We start from the raw sequence: 12,147 nt of genomic DNA, 5'->3' as shown, positions 1-12,147 counted from the left end.
TAGTATCTTATGCAGCCTGAAGGCAGTGGTAGAGACTAGACTGGAGCTAGGCAGCTGGGCGAGCCCTATTTGAGTAAGCGTGACCTTGAACACTGTTCCTGTCGCCACAGGCCCTTCCCTGTCTTGCTGAGCAGGGGAGGTGCCTGAGTAACTGAATCCCTGAGGAAGAGCTGATAAGGACAGCCTCAAGGAGCCTCTCTGGCGTCTTGTCTCCCTAGCTGGCTGCAGTAGGGTGAGGAACCCTAAAAACAAAGCACAGGCAAAGACTGGGGATCCTGGTAGGAAATTGTGTGGAGGTCGAAGCTGCTGGGCTTTGAGACGCTCCTACAATTGCTTATTTGCAATTGTTGCCTCTAAATACCCAATGGATCTGGTACATTTTCAGTGTCACCGAGTTATCAACAGCTCTCACCACCCTGGAGCAGGAACACGGGACTGTGGCATGTTCTAACAGTTCCTGACACTTGTATCTCCGGGGGGCTTCCTCCTAAATTACAGGCTGTCATCGGAAGAATGTGGGACATTTGGTATTGGATTTAGCAGGTGATACATGTAATGTGTTAATTGAGCCTGGGGAGTAAAAGAAAATAGATCTAAATGCAAACATGGGGGAAAGGCTTCCCAACATGAAACCGATGACTATGAGCTGCTTACCAATAACCTCCAACAAGTTGTTAAGCTGGCTGCAATAATTCATTTAAAAGCACGAAGTCAACTTTCTCCGAATTTGTATTGCCTGTATTTGCTGCTGTCATCCTCGGCCACAGCTGTCAATCACTTTGAAAGCCAAGATGTAAGGAAATGTTCAGGGCCTCTCTGATCTCTCCCTGGAGGACAATTGCTCCTTCTAGAGCATTCTCTGAGGCTGTCCTAGGACTAGTGTTAAAATGGCCCTGAAATGAAGTTCTGCCCCTTCCCCTGGGAAAGACTATTCCATGGCTAGGTCTTTTCACAAAGACAAGTTCCCCTTGGTATTCTTTTCCAACTTTCTGTTCTAAATGTCATCCTGGCAATCATTAATCACAATGAATAGCAAGTTATAATTAATAGAGGCCCAAATCATTCAAGTGGAAGATTACTCTTTTGAATTCTTGTATATTTCTTGGAAGATGCCCTTGAGTTAATTATTTAGTATTTGGGATTTTTTCTCTCTTTCTTTTTAGCCACAGTCTCATTTCCAGAAAGAACAAATTGATCACAGTACTGAGGGGGGAAGAGAGGATTATATATAGTGTATGCAGGAGACAGATGTTAAAAATAAAAACAGGGTTCTGGGGGGGTTGCTGCCCCCGACCCCCCGCTGGCTTTTTATAATAATAATAATAATAATAATAATAATAATAATAATAAAAATAAAAGCTGTCTGGGCTCTGAGCCGGGGCAGATCCCAAGGATGCTTCTAGGGCACCAGTAAAATACAATCCAAGAGAGATATGACTATTGCCAGGTTCTCTTCAACGTGGGACAGAGCAGGTGAGAGAAGAGGAGGTTCTCAAGCAGATGGGAGGGTTTGGCCACTGCAGCTTCCCTGAGGCCTGCCATTTGGTACACTGGGGGTCATACTTTTTAGATGGAGCCATCCTGTGCCCCCAGGAATAAAAAACTACATCCACATTGGGAACACAGGACATCAAGAGCTATGAGTAACCTGAAAGATGGAGGCAACCATTCATCAGCGAGGCATGTAAGAGTGCAAATTAGAACCATCTAGCTACAGGGCCGCTGGTTCTGTGCCCAAGGGGGAGGGGCAGGGAGTGTGGAAGTTTCCAGAGTCTCCGCACTGGTCACCCCTATCCCTGTCCTGCTAGCATCTCCTGGCAGCTCAGACAGCTTGGGATCATGTTCCCAGGTACAATTGATATTGATGTCCTACATTATCTTGTTGGTCTCTTCGTGCCACTTGTTTTTAAAAGGGACACAGCCGTGTACTTATTCTCTAGACTCAGCAACTACTGGGTTACAAAGCTCCAGAGAGGAGTCCTAATGCATCCGGCTCCGGCAGTTTTCAGCATCACTCCGGCGTTGGGTTACAATGCCTGGGTCCCATTCCTGCTGACCTAGCTTCACCCTGCTGCCTCAGGGAAGCCCGATTCACAGGATCTTCATTGTGAAGGGTTCTGTGATGGAGGAATGGAGCAGCTTGGGTATTCAGACTGGAATCCTGAACTATGCGAGAGTAGGGAAGGAATGGTGCTTAAGACAAGTTCTAAAATTCATTCATTCATTCATTTCCTCATCAGGCATTAACATAATTAGATATGCAATTTACTGCAAAGTGAGTTCAGGTGGCTTTTATTTATTTATTTTTAAAATATATTTTATTGATTTTTTTTTTTTACAGAGAGGAAGAGAGAGGGATAGAGAGTTAGAAACATCAATGAGAGAGAATCATCGATCAGCTGCCTCTTGCACACCCCCTACCAGGGATGTGCCCGCAACCAAGGTACATGCCCTTGACCGGAACCAAACCCAGGACCTTTTAGTCCGCAGTCCGACGCTCTATCCATTGAGCCAAACCAGTTTTGGCTTCATGTGGCTGTTAAAGAAAATTGTTTCATAGCACTCAATCTTTTCACATTGAAATACATTGTTGGCAAAGATGCCCCACTTCTCCTGCTCTCCCCTTCCCACCCCTCCCCCCTCCCCCCACCCCATATTCATACATAATTTTAACATGGCTTTGCAGCTTTCTCCTTGGAAGAAGGAATCTCTCCTGTGTAGAATCTGGGCTGGTTGTGTGACTTGCTTCTACCAGCAGAAGGTGCAGAAACGAGGGCATGCCAGTCCAGAACCTGGGCCTCAAGAAACCCTGACCACTGCTCTGTCTTTAAAACCTGTCACCTGGACAAGAAGCCTGGGTGCTGTTGTTTCCTCTGCAGGAAAGAGTGGCCAGAAGATTTCCCAGCCTACCTGTAGGCTTGGAACCAATAATCAATATGTACTGTTTTAAGCTACTAGGTTTCAGGATGGTTTGTTATACAGCGATTGCTAAGACACACACACATACACAGCAGGAATCGTTTATATATGCATCAACACTTCAGTTGGCAAATAGAACCAAGACCCAAATTTCCCATCAAGTATTCCAAATGCATTTTTAGCAATGAGCAGACAAGGCAGATTCTGTCTACCAAGCCTGGAAGAATTGATTATTACTAGGAATTTCAAACACACTCATCAGCCAAGACCATGGGAGGTAAAGAAAGTTGTGGCATGATTCCTGAGAAACCAATCCACTTTGGATAGCCCAAACATGGCTGGTTCCAACAGTGGCCAGACTTCCAGAAGGGTGAGGAGTTGCTATGACAACCAGCATACTCTCATTGGAGAATACAACCAGCATACTCTCATACTCTCTTTTGGACAAGAATCCATCAGACACAGCTTCTGTCCTGTTGGCAGCCTCTGCCCCACCCCACTGCCCACCTCTGTGGTCTGCAGACTTGTTCCTGTAGCACAGGGGGGCTGGCAGTCACCTAAGAGGAGGGTTTGTGGGCCCCGTGGAGAGGAGCTGGGTCTCCAGTGGACTTGGAGCTGCAGGTGGGTTGCTCCTACCTTTGCACAGGAGCTCAGGGCGGGTGAGGGGGCTCAGAAAAGCACCCCAAGGAGAGGCTGGCCATGTCCTCACAGAGCTGTTCTCATTCCTGCTCCTCCAGCTGGACTGTGCTCTAACACAGGCCTTGGCAAAAAGGAAGCAGGACCCTACCATTTGGGAGGTGAGCCACAAGGTCCTACCTGCTCCAAACCCCACGGCAGCCTACTCTTCTCTCCCCCAGGTCTGGAATTCACCATTAGGGCCATAAGTGGGCGTTTATAATCACCACAGTGTGTGTATTATCTCATTTGTATTTCTCTCACTTGTGTGAGGCAGGTGATACTATTCCCACTTTTGAAGAGGACACTAAGGGATAGGTATGTTGACTAACCTGCTTGAGGTCCTGCTTTCTGTAAGTGACAGAACTGGGATTTGAACCCAGGTTGCCTGAGTTGAAGGGCGCAGCGATCACCCATTGTGCCACAACCGCTCAGACAATCAAGGGGGAGGGGCTGCCTTTGAAGGGCTGTTGTATGAGAGGACAGCTGTGAGCCATAGCCAGCCAGGGGGAGTGGGGCAGAGAGCTACAGAAAGTCATTTAGGTCAGCGACACCTTGTAGTGAAAGGAGATGAGGCTCCTGAGTGTTCAGGATTGGGTGGGAGCACGGGGTGGTTCAGACACCAGTCAGGTGCACTTGTTCAGCTCCCACAGCACCTTGCACACCTCATTCTCCCAGGTGTCATGCTGTAATCCCACTGGTGACTCCCTGGCCTCTGGTGAGAGCCCTGTGAACTTCTAGAGATGAGGGCTTATGGTGGGGGCACTCATAGACTGCGGGTCCATGTGCCTGGGTTAGAGGAGGCCTGGGCAAGGAGCTGGTGTTTCAGGCAAGGTAGGTCTGGTTTTGTCTAAAATGGCACCCAGCCTGGCTGGCTGGCTGAGTGCCCCCCACTCTTAAGGATAATTCAAGAGGACAGTTCACTCTTGAGAAGTTCAGAGTAAGGAGAGACCCCTTTGGGTGGCAGCACAGAGAGAAGGCCATGTAGAGGTGGGGCTTCGGTCTGGGGCTTGAGAGCGAGAGAGCATCATTATCCATCCCTTGCAACCTACCACTATCTGGGAGAGAGGCCTGCTGGCTAGGGCACTATGGACGAGAGTGTGAGAGAGACTTGCTGCTGGTACAGGCTTCTCTCCCTTCAAAGAATTTTTCAGAACAGAGGGCTCACCATGTGGCTGTGGTGCCAAGAAATGGAGACATCATAGCTATTTCTGCCGATGCAGGTGGGTCAGGTAGGAAGGCTCCTCGTGTGCTGAAGCAGTAGGAGGGAGCACTGGGGCCATCCCCGAAGGCTGGCAGTGCTGGGACGGGGCAACCCCAGAGCTAGGTGTGGACCCAAACGTGGAGCAGGGATTCCTCCACGTGGTTCTTGGCCCACCTGCCTCAGGTTCCTATGGAGGGCTTATTAGACATACAAATTCCTGGACCCCCCAAATCTACCTGGGAATGAAGGGGGCTGGGCCTTGTTTACCAGTGTCTCCTGGAGATGCTTCCAGCACACTAAACTAAAGAACTGCTGCCCGGAGGAGACCTGTCCCAGCTCTGCCAGGCAGCGGGCAACCTTGCATGCAGGCTCCAAGGCTAGGTGGGCAAGCACAGTGCTCCTTCAGTCTTTTATTTTAAAAATATATTTGCATTGATTTTAGAGAGAAATAGAAACAGCAATGATGAGAGAAAATCATTGATTGGCTGCCTCCTGCCTGCCCCATAGTGGTGACCGAGCCCACAACCCAAGAATGTACCCTGAATGGGAATTGAACCGTGACCTCCTGGTTTATAGGTCAATGCTCAATCATTGAGCCACGCCAGCTGGGCACTCCGTTGGTCTTTACAGTGGCCCTGTTCTCCACCCATTCCCTCCGCTACACGATTGACTTCCTAACATATCTGCACACCAGGATTGCAGGGGAAGATTTCTCTAAAAGATTGATTTTAAGCCACCATCCTTACTCAACTCAAATAGGACCTCAGAGGGTGGGGCCCAAGCACCTCCATGTGGACTTTGGTGCTCAGTCAAGCGAAGGGACCACTGGGCTCGGCCTCCTCTGGGTCACACACAGGTGACACCAATAGGTGACCCGTCTTTAAATCAGGGTTCAAAGACCATAGTCCATCACAGTTATTTCAGTGTATTTACTCAGGATCTGAATTTTTTTCTTTTTAATTCAGGGAGGGCTCTGAGCCAACTAATTTTTGAGTTTTTGGAAACCAGAGGGAGAACAATGAACATGAACTTGTAGGAGGCAAACTGAAACAACGCGCCATCTGCAAGAAAATCAGCATAAATTCTCCAAATGGCATCAGGCTGCCAAGACAACTCTCCCAGGCTCTGCTGTCTGCCTCAGTAGAGCACAGGCCCTGAAGAGGTTCAATTATCCTCCACACATGTGTTCTCAGGGTGCCCGGCAAGGGAAGGCACTGAAATGCTTAATAATCAAGTTCCCAGAGTTTTAGAATATGTCAGAACTCAGCTTGCATTTCTTTTATAGCTTTGATTGCTAATAATTAGCCAATAATTCAATTGTGATGCTTGCATTTTAACCTAATTGAAAAAATAACTGATAGATGGCTTCATTGTCATGGACACACATCACATTTGGATATCCATTCATTCATTCAACAAGTATTTGTCCACTATGGGTGAAGTACTGAACAAGCCATATGGGTTCTGCTATTGAGTTGCTTACGGGAAGGAAGGTGTAATATTGGAGAGGGACTACAAATTAATAAGTTTAAGGGAGATGTGATTCAGCTGGGGGGGGGGGGGGAGCTAAGAACCTTTTAGGGAGGAGATGGAATTTGAGTGTGGCCTCGGGAGATAGGCTGGATTTGCAGATGCATAGTTTATGGCATGGGGGAAGAGGAATTAAATTATGAACAAACCAGAGAAGTAGGTGGGTATACAATAGGTTTGGGAACAGTGCGGTGTTCTGTTTCTTTAGCAAGAGATTGGGGAGCTCTAATGTTAAGGAGATGGTGATGTCGGGTTATAGGATGGCAGGCCTGGAAGTGGGGTGCTCATGAAAGACATAACCAACTGATCCTGGGAATCTTTTCCATTAACTCTGCATACAGTCTCAGAGTCCTTTTTCCACACTGCACTCCTCACAGCCACCACTGGTCAATGAGCATTGGCTCATGAGGGAAAACTCATTCCACACCCCTCTTTGCCCTTTTGAAGTCCAAGGAATTCACATTTTATTTTGGAGACAATGACAGAAGGAAGCAGCTCCCTTTGCCTCAATCAAACATGATCCTTTGGATGATTAATCTGACAACAGAGCCTGGGCAGGACTGGGCTGGGGGCAAAGAGTAGTTGAGGCCAGGAGACCAGTGAGAAGATGGTTGCCAAAATTCAGTAGGAAGTTGCACAGCCACAGTCAGGGAAGTGGCAGTGATGATGGGGACATAAAGGAGAGGACAGAAGCAAGAGACCTTTTAAGGTCTGTAGATGATGGTTGGAGGTAGAAGAGTAGATGAGATATAGAAGGGAAAGAATGGAAAGGAAACAAGAGGAGGAGGGGAGGGAAGGGGAGAAGGCAGAATACAATAGCAACCTGTGTGTTGAAGTCATTGTAGAATGAGTTGTGCTTTTTTTTTTTTTTTCTTCCTGAGTCTAATTGTTTCCAGCCTATTTTAAAACACCCACTTTCATGTATATACTAAATGCCTTTGGCGAATATAGCCTCCCTGACACCATCCCCAATCCCTCAGGTTCAGGAAATGATCTGAAGCCCACACACCAGTGGATAGATATCAATGGCCAGTACCTGGGGGCTCGGGTTTTTGTTGCTTTGCAGCTGCCTGACACATAAACACATGTGGAGAGGGGCTAAGGACACTCCTGGATTCAGGAGCCTGCAGCTTTTTGCCTTAAAAAGCCCCTCGTGGGCCCCACAGTCTGGATGCAGAGCAGGGGTTTCCCAGGGCCAGCTAGCTGGGCTTCAAGAACACACAGTCTCTGCTTCCAGCCAGGGAAGCCGCTCAGTCCAGTCCCTGCTGGATGAGCAGCTGGCTTTGTAGGATGGGAAGACAGTGCCTAGGCTGGAGCTTTTGCACAGGGACTTGCTGATGCCTTACAGAGCATCTTCTTTGGCTCAAAGACTGAAATGGGGGCATCCAGCCAGGCCCCACCCTGAAACCTGCCGGCTCCCAGAGCACAGACATGGAGTGCTGCGGGCCCTGTCTGCACATGCTCAGAGACCTCCACCCCGTATTTAACCAGCTTAAGCACCTGGGTGTTTCGAGAACCAGGCTGCTGAAGCAGATAGCAAGAACATTCTGTGGAGATAGGCTGGGGAAAACATTTACAAATGAGGTCACACTATGTAAATTCACAGTCAAAGGTAAACTCATATCGATGCCTGAATTGTCTTTAAAGCTCATCATTTTGGCTATCTCTGCTGCACCCCTCACCACCCAGATTCCCGTTGCCTTCCATTTTGTATGAAGTGTTCCCAAGGGAATCTTGCCCCGCGCCTCTGCCTCTGCCACACCTGCCCCTCCCTCCTGCTGCTGTTCTCTTCACAGCTTCTGCCTTGGCCTCCCTTACGTTCCCATCCTTCCCATAGAGCTCCTTGGCTACAGCTCCCCTTTGGGCCAGGTGGGGCTTGTGCGCTGCCTGGAGTGCGTGTGGGTGGCTGCAGCTTAGCTGAGGTCTCCTGTTTCTTAACAGGTGACCCTCTTGTGCAGGGTCACGGCTGCTTTCTTTTCAGGGCTGCTAACCACATTGATGTTGCCTTTGTCTTTGAATTAGTCACAGGTTTTGCCATTCTTCTGAGACAAATATATATATATTATTGATTTCAGAGAGGAAAGGATAGAGAGAGAGATAGAAAGATCAATGATGAGAGAAAAATCATTGATTGGCTGCCTCCTGCATGCCCCTTACTGGGGATCGGGCCCTCAAGCTGGGCATGTGCCCCGACTGGGAATTGAACAGTGACCTCCTGGTTCATAGGTCGATCCTCAACCATTGAGCCAGGCCAGCTGGGCTGAGACAATATTTTTTTACTCCTCCCTGATATCAACCTGGAAAGGTGGTAATAATCATTTTGGTGATAATAGGAGCAGCAAGAACTAACACAGATGGCAGTTACTGTGTACCAGGCAGTGTTCTAAGACCTTTACAAGCAGAACTGATTTTATTCTCATAATAACCCTATAAGGTTAAGGTAGGCACTATTTTTATCCATTTTAAAGATGGAGAAACTGAGGCACAGAAGTTAAATTTCGTGTTCAGGGTCCCGTAAAGCCCTGAGCCATGGTGAGCCCTAGGTAAATGCTAGCTGCTGGGTTATTTCCATTATTGGTTCACCCCTGCCTCCAACTCATTGTGATCTGAGGACATGCCTCCTCTTCCCAAGCCTGCTTCCTCATTTGTAAAATACGAATCACCTAGAGCTCCCTTCCGATTGCAATCTTCATGCTCTTTGCTCATCTCACTCCTGCTTTTTTGCAGAATGAGTTCTGTTTTCCCAGGAGTCCATCTCTCCAGCTTTTCCTGGATTTTGCACAAAAGTAATTGCTTGACTGCTCTGGAATCTACAAGAAAACAGCTTGCAATAATGCCCTGGGCATTTCACGGGCTCTCCTTTCCATCCGAGGGCTGCAGAGTCGCAGCTCCCTCCGTTGTCTCCAAGAGCCTTCGTTAAACCAGGCTGTGATACTAAATTGATGTTTTTCAACCCGAACCCCCCTGGGAGAGGCGAGGGAGGAGACGTGAGAGGCCGGGGCAGTCCTCAATCACACTTCTCTGGTTTGATCTTGTACCTCCACCACCATGAGCAGACGGGGCTCCACCACCTGGGATTTGACCAGAACAGAGGTTAGTTTCCTTCTCTTAGATTTAGAACCACAGTCACAGAGGGGCTGTTGGTTTCGCTTCCTGATCTGGTGCCATTTATAGGCGATTGAAGTTTGGAGCTCACAGTCCCCTCAGAGAGATGGGCAGGCCCATGGGCTGGTGGTGTGGGCTTAGGACCACGATGCAGGCAGGATGTCCTCTGATCCTGTCTCATAAAGTCCAGGAAAATGACACCATGGGGAATCTGGCCAGGGTGCTGAAGGACAGGCTGTTAAGAGAGAACACTGTCTGAATCCTGCAGAGCACAGGGCCGTGCCCTTGCCAAGCAACACGGTGGAAGCCTGCTGGGTATTAATAGCAATAGCTAACATTTAAGGAGCAGTTACAATGTGCCAGCTGCTGTGCTAAGCACCATTTAATCCTCACAATGACCCTCTGAAGTAAGTCTTATTATTATTATCGCCATCCACACTTTGTAGAAGGGGACACGGGTTATGAGAGGCTGGAGCACTTGCCCAGTCACAGGGCTGACACCAAAGCCCATGCGCTTACCCGCTGCATGGCACTTCCTTCTTCCTGAGTCCTTGGTGCCAAGGCTCCCCCTTTCCCCTCTCCCCCCAGTGCAGGCATGGGGACCCAAGGGCAACAGCTGGGAGGCTGTTTTGGCTCCATCTTTGGACTGAGTTTGCACCTCAGGGGACCTCAGTCCCAGGTCTGGGTCTTGATGATACAGATTTGGAGGGTCTTGATGATGCAGATTTGGAGGGTCTGTTTAGGGGGGTCTGGCCTGGGGGAAAGAATTCCTACTGATCTCAAACCAGATTGGGGACAGGGGCTTGTGGATGTTAGCATTCAGGGTGACTCACAGCAGCCATCTGTATAGTAGTTTTTCCGGCAGACAATCTGCTCAGGAGACCACCTGGCAGATAGGGATGTTGCTCAAGTGAACAACACCAGGGAATAACTCTTCTCGAGAGAGCTTCCTGCCTGGCTTGCTGGTGCTGGTCTTTGGAATCCAGGGCACCTTCTCTCTTACTCATTATCGGTGATGTTCCAATACAATCTTACCTTCCAAATTTTACTTTCCAATATTCTCCCCCTCAAGCCCCCAAATCTTCTGTCATCACAATGCTGCTTTAAGAAAACCCTGGTGGGATTTCTGAGATTAATTTTATTTTACAGCAAGATATGAAAACCCCTGCCTTCCAAAGAAGAAAAGAGAGAGAAGTAGATTAGGAGGCAGGATAGCTGGGTGCCACAGTTGGCTCAGCTCTGGGTGAGCTGCGAGGTCCCCCACAAGTCAGCAATGAGGGGTTAACTAGAAGTGGTCCAATGCATCCATTTTGCTTCTTGGCTTGGAGGAAGCTCAGCATCTGCTCCTGCCTGGGGCTGAGATGGAGAGACAATTCAGACCCCTGGATGGAGAGCACGTGAGGGAGGAGCGGGCCAGGGGATTACCTTCTGGTGAAGCGATTGCCCACCTGGAGATCTGAGCTTCCAGATCTCATCAGAGCTTTACGGACTATTTTCAAAATTTCAGAAAAGCTCTTGAAAATTGTACCGATAATAATGTATCTGATAACAGGAATGTGAAGTTTCTTTGCCTTTGGCTAGAATTATATTATTAGCTCGGCATGGGAATACTGGTTATCTAATGTGAATCTGAAGTTGGCTAGCAGGCATCAGCATTTGGAATAAATATGAAGTGGGGGAAAGATAATCACACGCACGTGCCATTTACATCTGTCTTGTCCCACAGGAGGTTGGAGGGGGCTGAATTACTGCTGGATTTTTTTTTTTTTTAATCCTTCACAATGTTGGGCCATTGCAGGGAAAGCCTAATGAAAGAAGTATGAGGGAATGAAGGGTTGGGGGGCTCTTTATGGCAGGTGGAGGCTGAGGATCAGCAAAGGACACCTAGAGGCCCCTTAATAAGGGGGAGCTCAGGTTCAGCTTCATCGCCAGAGAAGCAAGTGGGACGTTCCAGTTCTTGAGGATTTGAATTATTGAACAATTAAAGAACCTAGGTAAACATGGAGCACACGATAGCTTTATCAGAGAGTAGAACAAAAATCATCTTCACCCCCAAGTTGGAAGTGTATATATGAAGCTGAACCCAAGTCTCCCCCTTACTAAGGGGCCTCTGCTGACTCAGCCTCAGGGCTGACCTGAGAATAAACCACAAAGAGCTCCCCTCTCCTCCAAAGTCCCATATTTCATTCACTAGGGTTTTTCCTACAATGGCCCAGTGTTGTGAAAAGTATTCTACAATTTTAAAAAATCAGTAATTCAGCCACCTCCAGCTGCTGTGTAACAGAACAGAAGTAAGTGACAGGTGCATGTGATTATCCTTTTCTCTTCTTAATATTTACTGAAAATAAAGATGCCCTCCAGCCAACTTTTCAGGTTAGCATTAGATAACCCGTGTTAGTTATCACACCGAGTGGCAGAGGATTGGATGCAGTGCCATAAGGACCTTATCATGTTGTAACCTTTACGATTTCAAAAATGCTTCAGCAGTCAGCGCCACACACAACCCTCCCATTCATCAGGTGAGGTAAGTGGGAAGATGCTAATATTCTCACATGATAGGACCGCAACAGGTGTTTCTCAGAGTTCTTATTACTCTGTGGAGGGGTCTGGGGCTAACCCTGATAGCGCTAGTAAAGGCCATGCTGTAGGTTTCTATGCTTCGCGGACTTCTTTATTTTTCCATCTGCTACCTGGGCCAGCCAAGAACTGGGGAG

This window comes from Pipistrellus hanaki, assembly GCF_964339955.1.
Source record: "Pipistrellus hanaki genome assembly, chromosome: 1".
Taxonomy (NCBI): domain Eukaryota; kingdom Metazoa; phylum Chordata; class Mammalia; order Chiroptera; family Vespertilionidae; genus Pipistrellus; species Pipistrellus hanaki.
Note: the sequence above shows the minus strand (reverse complement) of the source record.